The following is a 20,282-nucleotide window of genomic DNA, read 5'->3' as shown; positions in this document are numbered from 1 at the left end:
GAGAACCCATGGTGAAGTGCTAAGTTGTTTCCTATAACAGTAGCTCAAATTCAGAAGAGAGAGCACAGGTCTCTGATAATGCGGGATGGCTTCTGTGAACTAGGTCTTGGTTTGGATGGGTAAGAGACTTCCAGGTGTGGGAAGACTTGCTTGATGACATACTGGTAAGAATGGACATGCCATGTTTGTGGGTAAAATGAGCAGTGAAGTGAGAAGACCTGAATTCTGGGTATTCTTTTTCTTATAAAGCCTGTGGCCTTTGGCAAGTCACTCCTCTTCTTTGACCTTTATTTATTAATGTCTGCTGTGAGTATTATGCTTTTTAAGAACTGTCTGTATGGGATCAAATTGTCAACAGCAACTTGAAAGATTAGATAGGAACCTTAGGGGCAGTGAATTTATGTTAATGGGGGAGGAACAACTCAGAAAAGGAAGGTTAAAATAGTTACACAACTCAAAGAATGTAATCAGTGTCACTGAGTTGATAAAGTAGGAAGTGTTTAATTGGTATATGTTCTGCGGTGTATGTTCTCAACAACAAAATTAATAAATTATTTAAAAATCTGTATGTCTTAGTTATCTAGTGCTGCTGTAACAGAAATACCACAAGCGGATGGCTTTAACAAACAGAAATTTATTCTCTCACAGTGTAGGAGGCTGGAAGTCTGAATTCAGGGTGCTAGCTCCCAGGGAAGGCTTTCTCTCTCTGTTGGCTCTGGGGGAAGGTCCTTGTCGTGAATCTTCCATTGGTCTGAGCTTTTCTGCTCACGGACCGTGGGTCCAAAGGATGTTCTTCATTCTTGGTGGCATAAGGTCCCCCTGTCTCTCTGCTTGCTTCTCTTTTATATTTCAAAGCAGATTGACTTAAGATACAGCCTCATTAATATAACTGCCTCTAACCCTGACTCGTTAACATCATATGGGTTGGGATTTACAACACATAGGAAAATCACATCAGATGACAGAATGATGGGCAGTAACACAATACTGGGACTCATGGCCTAGCCTAGTTGACACACATTTTTGTGGGACACAATTCAATCCATAACATTATACCAAACGTACAATGGCGCATAATTGCCTTGGTCATAAAATTCAAGCTCGTTAGCTGATTCTTTGGGGCCTGGGCTAATCTCTGTTGGTTATAAAATGGGCAGAAATGGCTGGATGCTACATATTTTTGAAAGAGCAACTGCAAGAGTTATTTATTTATAGTGTACTTTATAAAAAAAAAAAAACTTTTTTTTTTAGATGAAGGTTTACAGAACAAACTAGTTTCTCATTAAATAGTATACATACTGTTTTATGACATTGGTTAACAGCCCCATGACATGTCAACGCTCTTCCTTCTTGAACTTGGGTTCCCTATTACCAGTTTTCCTGTCCCCTCCTGCCTTCTAGTCCTTGCCCCTGGGCTGTTGTGCCCCTTTAGTCTTGTTTTGTTTTCTATGGGCTTATCTAATCTTTGGCTGAAGGGTGAACCTCAGGAGTGACTTCATTACTGAGCGGGTGTCCAGAGGCCATACTCTTGGAGTTTCTCCAGCCTCTGTAAGGCCAGTAAGTCTGGTCTTTTTCTGTGAGCTAGAATTTTATTCTGTATTTTTCTCCAGCTCTGTCTGGAACCCTCTATTGTGATCCCTGTCAGAGCAGTCAGTGGTGGTAGCCAGGCACCACCTAGCTGTACTGGACTCAGTCTGGTGGAGGCCATGGTAGATGTGGTCTTTTAGTCCTTTGAACTAATCTTTCCCTTGTATGTTTAATTTTCTTTATTCTTCCTTGTTCCCGAAGGGGCGAGACCAGTGGAGTATCTTAGATGGCTGCTCACAGGCTTCTAAGACCCCAGACACTACTCACCAAAGTAGAATGCAGAACATACTGTTCATAAACTATGTTATGCCAATTGAGCTAGATGTTCGCTGAGACCATGGTCCCCACAGCTCTCAGCCCAGCAATTTGGTCCCTCAGGGAATTTGGATGTATTTATGGAGCGTCCATGACCTTGCAACTGGCAAGATTTGTTCACTGAGAATAAGAAGAAAGAGAAAAAAGAATTGATGATGACTGTAACTTTGCAAATTCCAAGTCTGTGGTCCCATTTAAAAGACAGCATTAAGTAATAGTAATTTCCAGGCACTGTGCTAAGTGATTTATATACTTTATGTGATTTTATTCTCACAGTAACTATCATTACGCATATTTTACAGATGAAGAAACCAGGGCTTGGAGAGCTTGCCTAAGAAACACACACTGGCAAATGGCAGAGCTGGGACTTAAACCCAGGTCTTCTTATCTACAAAGCCCCTGCAAGTAACTGTTAAAGTATATCTTCTTTTAGTTTAAAGTATAATTAGTTTTTCAGTATGTAATAGTTGCACTTTGTACATAATTCAAGTGTAGAAGGATATATAGTGAGAAAGTCTTCCTTTCTTCCCTGTCCCCTTGACACCCATTTCCCTTTCCTGGAGGCAAATAACATTTCCTTTGAGTGTGTGCATAAATTTCTCCTTGTTTTGCACAAATGATAATATACTATAGATACTGTCTTGCACCTTGATTTTTTTTTTTTGCTTACCAATATCTTTGAGATTGTTCTAGTTTAAAAAAAGCCTCTTTTTTTTTTTTTATTGCTGTATAGTAGTTCATTGTATGGATGTATAATGAACAACTACGACTCAATTCACCAGTCCCCTATTGAAGGGCATTTGAATGTTTTCTAGTATTTTGCTATTATGAACAATGTTGTAATGAATAACTTTGAATTTAAGTTATTTTGTATGTGTGTAGGTGCTAGACAAGAAATTAGGGGATTGCTATGAGTATGGTGAAACTCACTGTTGGGAGAGTTATATTTTATTACTAATATGGAATTTGCTCCCAGATATAGGTATGTGATAAATCAGCAAATATGTGAGTGGTTTTCTATCAGCAGAGCTCCAGATCAGGCACTGTAATCATGTATATGTAAGGGCTTGTAGATTTCAAAAATGAGAAAAGAGGTTATAGCATACTTGACTGACTCAGAGTGAAAGATGTCTGCATATGAGCAGACATTTATTCAACAGAGTGAAACTTTCATTTCTAAAGAAAAATGGCCCATTACTGCATGGAAGAACTTCTCTGGAGAGGCACTGATGCATTTGACCTTTATTAGGATTATGGTACAATTTTGCTCAAGAAAGTTGCCGTGTAAAAATGGCTATAATGACTTCTGTTGCCACTGTGTATATCTAGAAAATGGGCAAAAGGAAATTTAAAAATATATATAAAAGGAAGAAAACCAAAGTAAGCTTGTATGTTAAAGAACGAGGAGCTGTAAGATGGACTGGAGCGCCAGTGGTATATATGCTGAACATCTTCTTAGCTTCTACCTGGGAAGACTATAAAGTGAATATGAAGATATATGTTGATATTATGCAGTACTTTGCATTTTTCTCTGTTATTACTATGTTCAGGAATATTCTAGATTCTTTAAGATAAACATGCAGAGTATAGAAAAATAATATATTGATATGTCCAGCTCAAAACAAGCTCAAGGAGGTGACATGGCAGAATCAAGAACATATCTAAGGTTATTCTGCTTACTGTACATTGGATAATTAGTAAATTATAAATGAAGTTTGTGAAAAGTCATCTAGGCTTTTGAAATTTGAGTCGAGACTGAGTTTTATTTGTTCTAATATTCTAATTTATTAATTATGCATCCTTAGAATATCTTTGTTGATTTTCTTTCTGGCTATTTTGTTTCTTAGTTTTTAGCTCTAAAACTGTAGTTAATGAACTTGAGAATGCAAAATAAAGTCACTTTGATTAATGACGATTATCTTTTATCCAGAAATATAGCTTCTTAATTGATTTTTATTTGTATTGCATTTGGAACATAATAATTGAATATAAAAGGGCTATGCTACCGTATTTTGAATTATGACAAGTTGCAGCATATTAGCCATTACAGTAGTCTCTGCTAGCTCTGTGCTAGACATGCTTTGGGACTCCTGCCCTCCCATATGCTCTTCTAAATGAATCCACCTGTCCCACAGATTCTGCTGTGCCATGTCTGAGTTCCTGCCACTTCCAACTGCCCACCCCTAAAGTCTGATTAGACCATGAACAGCTAATTGACACAAAAACTTTCTCGCAATTTCTGACCTGTGTTGCTTGGCTCATAAAGGCGATATGTTCATCTGTATAACACTTGACCGTCACTGTCCTAGAACCCCTCCTGTTTGTCATGATTTCTCAAAGTTTATTAATATTGGCTCTGAGGTTACATCTGCAACTTTCTTTAGTATATAGTTTACCTAGACCTAGAGTGGCTATGTCCTTTCTTCCTCTTGCCTTATCTACCTGCAGTCTCACTTCTCACTATGTATATTCTGCACATTCTCTTGGTTGGAGGAGTTAACACGCAACATTTTTAGGATGTGATCATATATACAGCTTATGACAATTTCATTCTTTTATGGGTTGTGACATTCTTATGGAATGCTTACATTTACATTTAATCTGATACCATAACTAATACATTTATAAAAACACCATTACACCAACTATAGTTGCAAAGTTATCATGTCTCTGAGTCAATCATTAGTTTTTAAATGTTCTAGTAGTTTTTTTTTTTTAGTAGTAACATTCAACTTCTGATGATGTTTATCCAGATATTTGGGGATAAAATGGAAAGCATTGAGAGTTTTGGGTTTGCTTTTGTACTTTTGGAAATTTTGCTTCAGCAAGAACTGCCGGAATTTATTTGGTGGTGGGAGCTTAGATGCAGCATCTCACATTATGCTTTCAGCATCCCTGTGTACTAGTTGGCAGGTATTATGGTTCTCATTTTACAGTTCAGAAGATGGAGGTGCAAAGGTTAAATAGCTTGTGCAGTGTCTTAGTCATCTAGTGCTGCTGTAAAAGAAATACTACAAGTGGATGCCTTAACAAAGAAAAATTTATTTCTTCACAGTAAGGTACGCTAAAAGTCCAAATTCAGGGTGTTAGCTCCAGGGGAAGGCTCTGTCTCTCTGTTGGCCTTCTCATCCATTGTCCCCCAGATTAGGAGCTTCTCCACACAGGGAACCTGGGTCCAAAGAACACGCTCGGCTCCTGGCACTGCTTTTTTGGTGGTATGAGGTCCCCCCATCTCTGCTCACTTCACTTTCCTTTTTATCTCTTGAGAGAGAAAAGGTGGTGCAGGCCACACCACAGAGAAACTCCCTTTACATTGGATCAGGGATATGATCTTAGTAAGGGTCTTACAATCCCACCCTAATCCTCTTTAACGTAAAATTACAATCACAAAATGGAGGACAACAACAGTACTGGGAATCTTGGCCTAACCAAGTTGACACATATTTTTAAGGGACACAATTCAATCCATGACACTCAGGAACACTGAATGTTCAATAGTACAGTAGGAGTGGGATCTGAGTGTTGTTCTCCTCATGGGATCATACTTCTCTGAGTCTCCCTAACTAAGTAGTTTAAATTAATAGTTACCACAGTCTGTTCTTTGTTCTTGGTCATTTGTTGCTAATCACGGAGTGGGAATGAGCCACAGTGATTTGTATTAAAATGGCTAATGATTTACTTAAAGTTATATTGTGTGGTCCATTTTAGTTTGGTTGTTATCATAAATTTGTCAAAGTGGTATGATAAAACTCTTAAAAAAAAAAAAAGATTCTAGACATATTTAGTTTTTTCCTCCCAATAACTTTTTCTTTATATTTTAAAAAGAATGTAGGGTAATGGCTTTTACATTCTGAAGCTTGGGAGACACTTCCACTTTAAAACTAAATTAACGTATTTAATTTGTAGTTTCAAAGTTGTATTTTTCTCAAAAAGAAATTAACCAACATTGTTTAATTACAAAATACGTATGGAAAACTTGGAATTCTTGTTGCCTGTATTTACTTATTGTATTCGACTTGCTTCCTTTCAACGGTATGTTTCTTTCCTGAGTCCTAGGGTGAAAGTGATGAAGGTTAAAATACATTTACAGTTAGGTCACAGATTGAGATTACAGATGTCTCTTAAATGAAAAAAACATACTTTCTAGTTTTTCTGTCTATAAGCCTAAGAATCTATATTACTCTTTTTGGTAAGGACTAGTCCATATGTTAAACCAAATGGATTAGTGCATGAAGTTTGTTGAAAGATGTTTCTTTGCAACATTCTGATGCTTCCCAAATAAGCACCTGATAGTTACCTTATGCTATGAGTCGGAATCAACTCCACGGCACTGGGTTTTTTTTTTTTTAGTCACCTTATTATTTTTTAAAAATGTTTTATTTTGAGATTATTGTAGAGTCACACGCAGTTGTAAGAAATACTACAAAGAGATGCCATGTACCCTCTAACCAGTCCCCCCCCCCTTTCCAGGTAACATCTTACATAACTATCGTACAATATCACAGCCAGGGAATTGACATAGGCATAATCCACAGATTTTATTCACCAGTTTTACATCCACTTGAGTGTGTGTGTTACAAGGATCCCTTGTACCACAGCTACCTCCCTCTTTCCTCGTCTCCCTATCCTCTGGCAACCACTATCTGTTTTCCATCTCTGTAGTTTTGTCGTTTTAAGAATGTTATATACATACACATTATTTTTTTTCCCCCTTCATATGCATGGTGTCTGAAAATAAGAACAACTTATGAAAAAGAGCAACCCATTGCCCACTGCCGTCAAGTCAATTCCGACTCATCGTGATTCCACAGGGCTTCCAAGGCTGTAAATCTTCACAGAAGCAGACTGCCACATCTTTCTCTCAGAGAGCCGCTGGTGGTCAAGCACTTTAACCACTGCACCACCAGGGGTTCTTGAAAAAGAGCAAAGGATTCTGAATACTTACCTCTATATTATTAGGTGTCCTAAAATTCTCTTTGATAGAAAGCTAAAGTTATCTTGTTTATGTTCACTAGGCAAATTATTTTCCCTTGGCATATAGTTGTCGTGTACTAAAATACTGAATTACTATGCCTTTTTAATTGATTCCTTCAAAAATTCTTGTAACTCAGGTTTCAACTTAAATATCACCTTCTCAGACAGTTTTTTGATTACTCAAACTAAAGCAGTACCCAAGTTACTCCCGATCTCATTGTTATTTTCATCATAGCACATAGACGTTTTCTTGTTTATTCATTTGCCTGTCTCTTCCCCGTTCACTCCCTTGGAATATAAGCTGCATGTGTTTTTCACTTCATATTTCCAGTGCCTAGAGTGGTACCGGAAACCCTTGTGGCGTAGTGGTTAAGTGCTACGGCTGCTAACCAAGAGGTCGGCAGTTCAAATCCACTAGGCGCACCTTGGAAACTCTATGGGGCAGTTCTGCTCTGTCCTATAGGGTCACTATGAGTTGGAATTGACTTGACGGCAGCAGGTTTGGTTTTTGATTTTTTTAGAGTGGTACCTACACATAAAATGTCTTTATTGAATTAAATGCACTTCATATAATGGAAAAGGGCCTTTTAAGCCTGTATTTTTTAAAGAAAACTTTGATGATAAATTTTAATTTTTAATGGTGGTCTGAGCATACTTGAGTTTTGATGTGTAGTTCTGAAATGTTTAGAGTCATTTTACTATAATTGAGTCCACCAGTGTCTTGTTTGGAACATTAAATTCCGGGAAAGTAGAACAATTCTTTTATGCCTGACTCAGTACAGTTTGTAGTCATCCGGTAGTCTGTTATGAATTGATAAAACTCTGGGACATCTATTGCTTGCTTCAGTTTATAACATTGTTGTTAAGAGTTTAGCCTGGTAGCAGATTTTTCCTGGGTTTGAAGCCTGTCTCCATCGTTTATTACATATGTGGTCTTATGCAGATTACCTGACCTATCTGTGTCTTGGTTTCATAATCTGTAAAGCGGGGATAATAATAAAACTTACTTTGTAGGGTTGTTGTAAGAATTAAGTGAGACAATATCCCAAAAGTACTTAGACTGTTGCTGGCACTTAAGAGATATTTAATACATGTTAGCTATTACTCAGTATGAGGAAGTTAATATCTGAAGTGTTCATACACAAGTAGTTGAAATAACACAATTTGCTGCATCCACGTGTAGCCAGAGAGTAATGTATCATAAGAGCTTTATCTGTAATCTGTAAATGGATTTCAGGTTTATATGTTTCCTCTTATTACAGTAGATGGTTTTATGGACATCAAATACTTTGGAAAGTGCTAAAAGTAAATGAAATCTCAGAGGCGTAGGAACATACCCTTTTGATTGCTGATTGTATATCTTGCTTTAAGTGAAAGAAGTCACCTGAGAATACAGACTGTTCTTTTGTTGTCCACACAAATTATGATCACTAATACGAATTTCCCAGACACTGGTTAAATGTTGATAGTGAGAGACAGCCATGAGAAGGATTAGGAAGCGGTTGCTGTTTGTTTTTAGCTCTCCTTCAACCCTCCTTTTAGAGCTCACTCTTCATTCTCCCCATCTTGGATACCCTGTTTTGCTTGCTGTGCACTGGCATACCATCCTATGTTTTCTATACCATCTGCAAATGTTTGTTCATTACTGACTGGCTGACTCTTTAGATTGAGTTAATCCTCCCCATCACCTGGTGGGGAATCTGTAGTCCGTAGTATATAGCCTAAGCTTCTGAAGGTATGTAAGTACTCCAAAACTTAGTCCCTCCCAACCTCTTGGTGTTATTTCTTCTTTAAAGGTTTGGTAAAATTCACTAACAAGGTTATCTGGGCCTGGAGTTTTCTTGTGGAAAAACTTTAACTGCAGATTTAATTTCTTTAATATCTAGTTTTATTCAGATTCTCTTTTTCTTTTAAAAAACCTTTTCATTTTGAAATAATTACAGATTTATAGGAAATGTACAGGGAGGTCCCATGCACCCTTTACTCATCCTCCCTCAATGTTAACAGCTTACATAGCTGTAGTACAGAATCAATACCAGGAAATTGACTTTGGTACAATCCAGAGTCTACTAAGATTTCTCCAATTACACGTTCACTTACTTGTGTCTATGTAGTTCTATGCAGTTTTATCACAGATGTGACCACTACCACAATTAAGATACTAAACTGTAACATCACCACAAAGCTCTCTCATGATACCCCTTTATAGCCACATCCACTTCTCCCTTGGCCCCAACCCCAAAACCAAAAAAAAAAAAAAAAAACCAAACCCATTGCTATCAAGTCGATTCTGACTCATAGTCACCCTATAGGTCTGAGAAGAACTGACCCATAGGGTTTCCAAGGAGTGGCTGGTAGATTTGAACTGCCAACCTTTTGGTTAGCAGCAGAATTCTTAACCACTGTGCCACCAGGGCTCCTCCCCAACCCCAGACAACCAATAATCTGCTCTCTTTATCATGTTTATAATTTTATCTCAAGAGTGTTATATAAATGGACCCATACAGCATGTAACCTTTTAAGTTTGGCTTTTTCCACTCAGCATTTTCAACTCTCTTGAGGGTTATCAAAGTTGTTGCATATATTAATAGTTTATTCCTTTTTATTGCTGAGTGGTATTCCTTGGCATGGCTGTACCACAGTTTGTTTGACCATTCACCCATTAAAGGAAATCTGGGTTGTTGCCAGTTTTTGGCTGTTACTAATAAAGCTGACATGGATATCTGTGTTTAAGTTTGTGTGTCTGTCTTAGGGTTCTTTAGAGAAACAGAACCAGAAATAAATAGAGAGAGGGACAGGAATTGGTGGGGAAGGAAAAAGGTAGAAAGAGGGAGAGAGAGAATTCTCTGTAAATTGGAATTGGCTTGTGTGATCGTGGGGGGCTGGCATGTCCAAAATCTACGGGTCAGGCAGCAGGCTGGAAATTTCTGCAGTTTCATATCCCAAAATCCATAGGTCAGGGAAGTGAAGGAGCTCTGGAAAAATGTCTGCTTATAGTCTGGAGGCAGAATACACCCGTAGGGAAAACTCCCTTTTTGCCTTTAGGGCCTTCAACTAATTGGATGAGGCCCACCCACGTTATGGAGGGTAATCTGCTCTACTTAAGGCCAACTGATTTAACCACATGTAACTACTTCGTAACAGCATCTAGACTAGTGTTTGACCAAACAGCTGGCTACCAGAGCCTAGCCAAGTTGACATCAGTGGCATCACTAGAGGAGTGTGGGGGGTGTGGACCTTACCAGGTGACGCTGTCAGAGGGGGTGACACCAAAATGACTGTCCATAAAATTTTTGTGCAGTGTTTCAGCAGAAATTTATTATTTTTTGTAAAAATATCCCTGTAGTTTGTTGTAATGACAATTTTTTTTTTGTAAGCCCAGCTTACATGTATCAATATAGTTACAAGGCAAAAACTCTTTTCTAATTTATTTTTTGAATCTTCTAATTTGCTTGGTCTGAGCTGTCATTATTACCCAATTACAGTGACACCTGCACTGTTGTTTTCGTTGCTGCTGGTGTTTTAATGATTGCTGATTTTGTCAAAATTTTCTGGTGTTCTAGCTATAACATTGTGGCAATTAGCATAGGGAGATAACATCATGAGTTACTGTATTGGGTGACACCAACCTAGTGATGCCACTGGTTGACACACAAAATTAACCATCACGGGGTGGACATAAGCTATTGTTTCTTTGGGACAAATGCCAAAGGGTACAGTTGCTGGATTTTGTGGTAAATCCATTTTTAGTTTTAAAAGAAAGTACAGTGCTCTTTTCCAGAATTGGCCGTTCCATCCATTTTACATTCCCACCAGCAACATATGAATGATCCAGGTTCTCCACATCCTCACCAACATTTGGTATTGTCACTATTTTTTATTTTAGCCATTCTGAATGGTGTGTAGTGTTATTGCGTTGTGGTTTTCACATTTCTGTAAAGGCTAATGACATCGAGCATCTTTTCATGTGCTTGTTTGCCATCTGTGTATCCTCTTTGGTTAATGCTTTGACTTTTCTAGTTGGATTTTTTTTTAGTGTTCAGTTTTGAGAGTTCTTTATATATTCTAGATATGTGTCTTTTGTTAGATATGCAGTTTGAAAATATTTTATCCCTGTCTGTAATTTGTCTTTTCATCCTTAAGTAATCTTTCCCAGAGCAAACGTTTTTAGTTTTGATGAGGTCCAACTTATCAATTTTTCCTTTGTATCTGTTTTGTTTTGAGTGAATGTTGTTAGAGTTTGTTGAATTTCTTGAATCCGTGGGTTTATACTTTTCATCAAATTTAGAAAAATCTCAGCTGTTATTTCTTTAAATATTTTTCTGCCCACATTCTTTTTTCTTGGTACTCCATTTATATGTACATTTTAATGCTCGCTGTTGTCCTAGAGATCACTGAAGCTTTGTTCATTTTTTTCTTCACTTTTTTTTTTTTTTCCATCTGTGCTTCATTTTGGATAATTCCTATTAATATGTCTTCAAATTAACTGATCTTTTGTTTGGAAATATCTTATCTGCTCTTAAGCCTATCCACTCACGGTGTTTTTCATTTCAGGTATTATATTTTTCATCTATACTGGTTCCATTTGGGTCATTTAAAAAATACCTTCCATTTTTCTCTTCATCATGTTCATGTATCTCTCTACCCCCCTGAACATGTGGAGCATATTTATAATAGTTGTTTTAATTTTCTTGTCTGCTTGCTCCATCATCTCTGTCGTTTCTGGTCATAGTTTCTTGATTCATTGCGTGCCTGCTAACTTTTCATTGAATGGAAGACGTGATGAATTTTATGTTGTTAGTTGATGGATTTAGTTACCTTTCTTTACGTAGTGTTGGAATTTGTTGTGGCATGCTGTTAGGTTGCTTGGAATCGGTTGAAGCCTTTTGAGACTTGCTTAAAAGGGCAGGTCCAGAGCAGCCTTTAGTCTAGGGCTCATTTATCCCTGTTACTAAGGTAAATTCCTTCTGCAGAGGCTGCTTGATTCCTGGTGTAATTGAGGTCTTTCCTCTTTGGTTGGTGTGAGTAGGAAGAATTCCCTGTCCTGTATGAGCTCTGGGAATTGTTCTGCCTTTTGCTCTTCGGGCTATTTTTCACTTCCTTCTCCCCTCCAGCCCCCCCACCTCCAACCTTAGGTAGTTTTGGTCTCACATATGTGCATATCAGTTCTTAGCCAGAGACACTCAAGGACCTTTCTGCAGATCTCTGGAGCTCTCTCTATCTCTGTACAGCTCTCTCCTTTACCTAAGCTGAACTTACAGAAACTGCCTCTAGGCAATAAGCTGGTACAATCATTCTCTCAGGTATCGCAGTCCTGTGTTGCCTGTGGTTTGATGTCTGCAAACCGCTGTATCATATATTTTATAGTTTTCTAGCAGTTTAAGGCAGAAGGGTAAATCTGAACCCTGTTGTTCCACCTTGACTGGAAGCAGAAGTCTCCATGTTGTGTGTTGCGTATTTTAACAGCTTTATTGAGATGTAATTGATATACAATAAATGGTACATGCTTAAAGTATACAGTTTGATAAATTTTGATATATGGTTATACCTGTGGAACCATCACCACAATCAAAATAATGAGCATATCTATCACTCCCAAAAGTTCTCTCATGCCCTTTTAATACCGGACTTCTGCTCCTCCCTGCTCTCTCCTTCCCATTCCCAGGCAACCACTGATCACTTTTCTGTCACTGTAGATTATTTTGCATTTTCTAGAATTTTGTATAAATGGAAAAGTGCAGTATGTACTCCTTTTTTTGCCTGCCTTCATTCAGCGTATTTACTTTGATATTCATCCATGTTATTATATATATCAATAGTTTTTTCCTTTTCATTGCTGAGTAGTATTCCATTGTGGGGATATACCACAAATCTATTTATCTGTCACATGATGATGGACATATGGGTTGATTCTAGTTTTAGGCCATTACAAAAGCTGCCCTGAATATACTCATATAAGCTTTTGGTAGACACGTTTTCATTTTTCTTTGGTAAATATCTAGGATTGGAATTACTTGTTCATAGCACAGATGTGTGTTTAGTTTTATAAGAAAATGTCAAACTGTTTCCAAAGTGGTTGTACCATTTTACACTCACCAGCAACATATGAGGGTTCTGTTGCTCCACAACCTCCCCCACACTTGGCTTTATCAGTGTTTTTAATTTTAACCATTGTGGAGAGTGTGTAGGAGTATCTCATTGTGGTTTTTGATTTGCACTTATTTTTTTTTAATGACTGTGTCTTTTTTCACATGCTTATTGGCCATTTGTCGATGGCACTAGTTTTTTTTTTTTTTTTTTTTTATTGGCCATTTGTATATCCTTTGTAAAGTGTCTCTTCTTTTGCCCTTTTCTGTAACAGATTGTCTTTTTATTATTGAGTTGTCCAAGTTCTTTATAATCCTGGATACAAGTCCCTTGTCAGAATATATAGTTAGTGTTCTCTTCCGATGGATGATATTTGCTTATTTATTTTCTTAATGGTTTCTTTTGAGGAAGAAAAATTTTTAATTTTGATGAAGTCTAACATCAGTTTTTCTTTTATGATTAATGCCGTCTGTGTCCTGTCTAAGAAATTTTTAACTAACCTGAAAGTTATGAAGATATATTGTGTTTTGTTCTAGAAGCTTTATAATTTTAGCTTTGATACGATCCATTTCAAGTTAATGTTTGTATGTGGCGTGACATAGAGTTGAAGTTCTGTTTCTTTTCTTCATGCATATGCAGTGGTTCTGGCACCATTTGTTGAAACTGTTTTGTTTGTTTTTAACCTTGTTGAATTGCATTGCTACCCTTGTTGAAAAATCAGTTGACCATATGGGTCTATTTCTTGAAGCTCTGTTCAGTTCCATTGATTTGTCTATTCATACCCCCATACCAGTGTCTTGAAACAAAGCAGTGTGGGTCCTCCATCTTCATTCTTTTCAAGGATTGTTTTGGTTCTTCTGGGACCTTTGCTTTATAAATACATTTTAGAATCAGTTTATCATTCTTACAAAATGTGCATCCAGGTTGGGAACCTTTGGAAATTCATGTTTTGTGACATTTCTTAAAAGTCATCTTGTGGGCCTTCTTCAGATAATGTCTTAGGAGCATTGAACTTTATTCTATTTTGAACTCGTATATCTTAAACTTCCAAAAAGGAAACTTATATTACTAAATATTTTCCTTTAGATCTTTGCCAGGGTGCGTAGTTTCATTGTCTACTTTAGTATCTTTGGTAGAAGTGAATTGTTATTTTTATAATCTTTAGAATTTAAGTGTTGATTTAGTACAAGAGAAACAAGATAATACAGCACATTATCGATTAAGGTCTAGCCACAAAAAGCTTATAAAAGAATGAGATTTTACTCTGTAGTATCAGAATTGACTTTCTTTCTGCTACATTATATTTCCTAGATAGGTATTAGGGAAATATTCAGGGACACAGTTTTTATGGAAAACTATGAAATATCAAATACTTTTATTGCTTGTATATTTCCAAATAAACTTGAGTTTCCAAAAGCTTCAAATAACCTAATTTTTACAGTTGTCTTGAAAAATATGCTTTAATACTGCTGCATTTCTTAGTGACTTTTAACAGCAGAGAGAATTATATTACAGTATGTATGATGTTTTCTAGAATTTGCCTAACTATATTGCAATATTAATTTTTGTAATTATTTTTGAGTTGTGGTTTATACATATAATACATTATCCACAATTTATGATTCCGGTTACATAAATTGGTCCTTTTTTGTCTCACAGTAAATACATGTAAATGTTATGAGTAAGATTTTAGAAGAACTTTTATGTCATTTTAATGGGATCATGTTTGTATTGAATAACTCAATTGTAACTTTTAATTTCAGTGTGGAGTGTTCATAGAATAAGAAATGTGAATCAACTGAAATGAATTAGGGTATTTCAGGGCAAAGATGGAAGGAACTAAGAACTATATTCATTTTATTTGGGTGATCATATTGTTTTATGAGAAAAACAAGCTATTTTGTTCTGGATGACAATTACTTTGTGGTAAAGAAGTGCCTTGAAATTATAGATCATTTTTCAATTTTATGGGCATTTCTGTCAGCTGAAAATAACTGCTGATTTAGACTTGCCTTGGAAAAAGAAGTGGAAATTATATTTTCAGCTTTATAGGCTTGTTAGGTGCCATCAGGTTGCTTCCTACTCGTAGTGACTCCATGCACAACAGAATGAAACACTGCCCAGTCCTGCGCCATCCTCACAATTGTTGCTCTGTTTGAGCCCATTGTTGCAGCCACTGTGTCAGTCCATTTCTCTTTTTTGCTGACCCTCTACTTTACCAAGCATGATGTTCTTTTCCAGGGACTGGTCCATCCTGATAACACGTCCAAGGTAAGTGAAACGAAGTCTCACAATCCTCACTTAGAAGGAGCATTCTGGCTGTGCTTCTTCCAAAACAGATTTGTTCATTCTTCTGGCAGTCAGTGATATAGTCAGTATTCTTCGCCAACATCATCATTCAAAGGTGTCAGTTCTTCTTTGGCCTTCCTTATTCATTGTCCAGCTTTCATATGCATATGAGGTGATTGAAAATATCATGGCTTGAGTCAGGCACACCTTTGTCCTTGAAGTGACATCTTTGCTTTTAACATTTGAGAGAGGCCTTTTGCAGCAGATTTGCCTAATGCAATATGTCATTTGATTCTTTATTGCTGATTCCATGGGTTTTGATTGTAGATCCAAGTAAAATGAAATCTTTGACAACTTTAGTATTTCTGTTTATCATGATGTTTACTGGCCCAGTTGTGAGGATTTTAGTTTTCTTTATGTTAAGGTGTAATCCTTACTGAAGGCTGTAAAAAAAAAAAAAAAGTGTGGGAACTTTCTAAGGAGGCACCTTTTACTCATTAATCAGATATGTTGCTCTAGGGAGCATTGGAAGCTTATTTTTTAAAAGTTTAGAATTCTGTCATATAAGTCCAATCAAAGAACAAGGCAGTTACAGAAGAAGGCTACATCATATGATTCAGATAATCCCAGACAACTGATTGAGTGAGCAGCAAGGTGTTAATTGTGTGTGCTGCAGACGTTAAGTATAAAAGCAGTTCAGAGCATGGAGGGATTCTTGTGAGCTGGAACTATAATTTTTTTTGGTTTAAAGATGGTATCTGGTATCTTCATCTTACCCATCTAAGGACAAGTTCACATGCTTCTAATTTTTCCCCTTGTTATATACAGTTATAGCTCTTATATTTCTGAAAATGGGATGACTGAGTTGATGCTGTATTGTTATAGCTGGATTCCTAAAGAGGGGTGATCTAGCCCAGACTCCACTTTTCTTCATATCCTCTGAAGTTATGATTTGCCTCCAGCCATAACTTCTTCTGGCCACAAATAATATTAGCTAATCATTTGATAACATTTAATTATGTACCAGATAGTGATCTTGATACTTTTCATATATTAGCTCGTTTGATCCTCATGTCAGTCCTGGGAGATAGGTAATATTTTTCCTATTTTACAGATGGGAAAACTGAGACAGATGTTGTCATTGTTGTTAGGTGCCATTGAGTGGATTCTGACTCATAGTGACCCCATGCACAATAAAATGAAACACTGCCTGGTCCTGTTCCATCCTCACAATCGTTGCTTTGTTAGAACCTATTGTTGTAGCCATTGTGTTAGTCCGTCTCATTGAGGGTCTTCCTCTTTTTGATCACCTTCTACTTTACCAAGCGTGATGTCCTTCTCTGGGGACTGGTTCTTCCTGATAACATGTCCAATGTACACAAGATGAAGTCTTGCCATCCTCGCGTCTAAGGATCATTCTCACTGTACTTCTTCCAAAACACGTTTGTTCTTTCTTCTGGCAGTCCACGGTATATTCAGTATTCTTCACCGACACCATAATTCAAAGGCATCAATTCTTCTTCAGTCTTCCTTATTCATTATCCAGCTTTCACATGCATATGAGGCCATTGGAAATAAAATGGCTTGGGTTAGGCGCACTTTAGTCCTCAAGGTGATGTCTTTGCTTTTTAACACTTTAAAGAGGTCTTTTGCAGCAGATTTGCCCAATGAGATATGTTGTTTGATTTCTTGACTGCTGGTATTGATTGTGGGTCCAAGTAAAATGAAATTGTTGACAACTTCAACATATTTTCCACTTATCGTGATGTTGTTTATTGGTCCAATTGTGAGGATTTTTTTTTTCAATGTTTAGGTATAATCCATACTGAAGACTGTAGTCTTTGATCTTCATCAATAAGTGCTTCAAATCCTCTTTGCTTTTAGCAAGCAAGGTTGTGTCATCTGTATAACGCATGTTGTTAATGAGTTTTCCTCCAATCCTGATGTTGCATTCTTCTTCATATAGCCTAGCTTCTCAGATTATTTGCTCAGCATATAGACTGAATAAGTATTGTGAAAGGATACAGCCCTGACGTACAACCCTGATTTTAAACCACAGTATCCCCTTGTTCTGTTGTATGTAGACTTGGTCTATGTACATGTTCCTCATGAACACAATTAAGTGTTCTGAAATTCCCATTCTTCACAGTATTATCCGTAATTTGTTATGATTCACACAGTCGAATACCTTTACATGGTCAATAAAACACAGGTAAACCTTTTTCTAGTATTTTCTACTTTTAGCCAAGATCCATCTGACATCAGCAGTGATACCCCTCATTCCACATCCTCTTCTGAATCTGCCTTAAATTTCTAGTAGTTCCCTGTTGGTGTACTGCTGCAACCGTTTTTGAATGATCTTCAGCAAAATTTTACTTGTGTGTGATCTTAATGATATTGTTCGATAATTTCCACATTCTGTTGGATCACCATTCTTCGGAATGGGCATGTATATGGATCTCTTCCAGTCGGTTGGCTAGGTAGCTGTCTTCCAAATTCCTTGGCATAGACGAGTGATTGCTTCCAGTGTTGCTTCCATTAATTGAAACATCTTACTAGGTATTCTATCAGTTCCTGGAGCCTTGTTTTTTGCCAGTGCCTTCAGTGTAGCTTGGACTTCTTCCTTCAATATCATCAGTTCTCAGTCATATGCTACTTCCTGAAATGGCTGAACACAGATCAATTCATTTTATTTATTTCTATTGTACATTAGGTGAAAGTTTACAGTGCAAATTAGTTTCTCATTCAAAAATTTATACACAAATTGTTTTGTGACATTGGTTGCAATCCCCACATTGCCTTCCACTCTCCTCCTTTCCGCTCCCACCCTAAGTTCCCCATGTCTATTTGTCCAGTTTTCCTATCCCTTCCTGCCTTCTCATCTTTGATTTTGGCCAGGTGTTGCTCATTTGGTCACATATAGTTGATTGAGCTAAGAAGCCTGTTCCTCACATGTGTTATTTGTTTTATATATAAAACAAAAAAAACCTGTTGCCCTCCAGTCGATTCCGACTCACAGCAACCCTATAGGACAGAGTAGAACTGCCCTATAGAGTTTCCAAGGAGCGCCTGGTGAATTTAAACTGCCAACCTTTTGGTTAGCAGCCATAGCTCTTAACAAGTATGCCACCAGGGTTTCCATTTGTTTTATAGGCCTGTCTAATCTTTGGCTGAAAATTGGACTTTACGAGTGGATTCTGAGTTAGCAAGGTGTCCAGGGGTCATAGTTGTGGGGGTTCCTCCAGTCTCTGTCAGACCAGTAAGTCTATATTTTTTTGTTGGTTTTTTTTTTTTTTTTTGTGAAATTGAGTTTTGTTCTATATTTTTCTTCTGCTCTGTCTGGGACCCTCTATTCTGATTCCTGTCAGAATGGTTGGTGGTGGTAGCCGGGCACCATCTAGTTCTGGGCTCAGGCTGGTGGAGGCTGTGGTTCATGTGGTCTGTTAATCCTTTGAACTAATATTTTTCTTGTGTCTTTGGTGTTCTTCATTCTCCTTTTTTCCAGATGGAATGGGACCAATAGATGTATCTTAGATGGCTACTCACAAACTTTTAAGACCCCAGATGCTACTCACCAAAGTAGAATGTAGAACATTTTCTTTAGGAACAATGTTATGCCAGTTGACCTAGATGTCCCTCGAGACCATGACCGATTCTTTTTTGTACAGCAACTCTGTGTATTCCTTCTATCTTCTTTTGATGCTTCCTGTGTCGTTCAATATTACACAGCTGGAAAGTGACAGAGATGGGCTATTAAGCAAAGAGTCTCTGCTCTTAACCCTTTCTATTCTACCTAGTTTGAACTGATTAATCCCAAGTAAATTTTATTATCAGTATTTTAAACATTTCAATAATGTCGTAAGTTGGACAGCTCTAACTGTATTAAGGAAACCCTGGTGGCATAGTGGTTAAGTGCAACGGCTGCTGACCAAGAGGTCAGCAGTTCACATCCACCAGGTGCTCCTTGGAAACTCTATGGGGTAGTTCTACTCTGTCCTATATGGTCGCCATGAGTCAGAATCGACTTGACGGCAGTGGGTTGGACTGTATTAAAGACCTCTCTGGAAGGCTTGTTAAGTAATTTCTTTAATTTCCACTAGAGGTCAGTCTATCACCTGACAATATAAATGTCTCTGTTTTTCAAAGTGCAAAATTACAAGTCTGTTAAATGAAAAAATCCTTTGAAACACAGTTGGGTAGTAAAATAATTTTTGTGTTAGAAACGTAACTGAAGAGTCATCTTTATAGTATTAAACCATATACGACTATTACACGACCTACTATTGGTTCAATAGACTATATTTGCAGAATTTAATCAAGATATCCCATGAGATGATAACTGGCATAGAAAAGGCTAATGACCTTGACCTTTCTTTATTGCCTCTAAACTAACCACACATTAAACATTAAATCAATTTTGGGTTACTAGTACTCCAAATTCCTTTTCTTGACTCATTGAATTCAATCAAGGACTTAGATTATACCCTGAGAGTAATGAAATAGTAAAATGATTTAGTGTTCACACACACACAAAAAAAAAAACCTCTGGTAATTTGAAGGCTATATGGGTCTATGTAGCCTGGAGAATCCTATTTCTCAGCTCTCAAATTTTGGAAATAACAGTGTTAACATGCAGAAACCAAGAGAGTCAATTAGAAGCAAAATTTTGAGATAACTTCTGTGTTTGTAAAAGAGGAGGGTCATATTTTGTAGGAATTAAATACAGTTACTTGGAGAGTCTAGCATGGTCCCAAGTACAGAGTAATTTATCAGTTGACCAATGATGTCAGTTATATGTAAGTAATGGTTCTGGCTACTGTAGGTTAAATAAAGTCTTTTAGGCAGTCTTCAAGCTAACTGAAACAATTTGACTTGACTTCACATTTGTCACACTGGGAATGAATGGCAACATGCAGAAGAGGCCAGGACAGGGAGGGAAGTTACATAGGAGTGGTGGGTCAGCTGAGTTTGTAGGTCTAGATAGGTAATAAGTTAAATCCAGGGGATGGATAGTTGAGTGAGGAACAAGA

General features: G+C 37.2%; 1 protein-coding gene across 8 annotated transcripts in view; it reads left to right on the top strand.

Annotated features, from left to right (window-relative positions):
- STK33 (serine/threonine kinase 33) overlaps positions 1 to 20,282 on the top strand; it is a 193,996-nt gene that overhangs the window by 18,002 nt on the left and 155,712 nt on the right. For 2 of the 8 annotated variants that reach the window (XM_049890304.1, XM_049890306.1), the window contains exon 2: positions 2,205 to 2,307. The exons of the other annotated variants lie outside the window; for them this stretch is intronic. The gene's annotated coding sequence lies outside the window, so the exon portion shown is untranslated. The remainder of the gene's footprint in view (positions 1 to 2,204; positions 2,308 to 20,282) is intronic. 8 annotated transcript variants of the gene reach the window in all.

Source organism: Elephas maximus, chromosome 7 (genome assembly GCF_024166365.1).
Source record: "Elephas maximus indicus isolate mEleMax1 chromosome 7, mEleMax1 primary haplotype, whole genome shotgun sequence".
In the NCBI taxonomy this organism is placed as follows: Eukaryota; Metazoa; Chordata; class Mammalia; order Proboscidea; family Elephantidae; genus Elephas; species Elephas maximus.
Note: the sequence above shows the minus strand (reverse complement) of the source record. Positions and strands in the feature narration are given on the sequence as shown.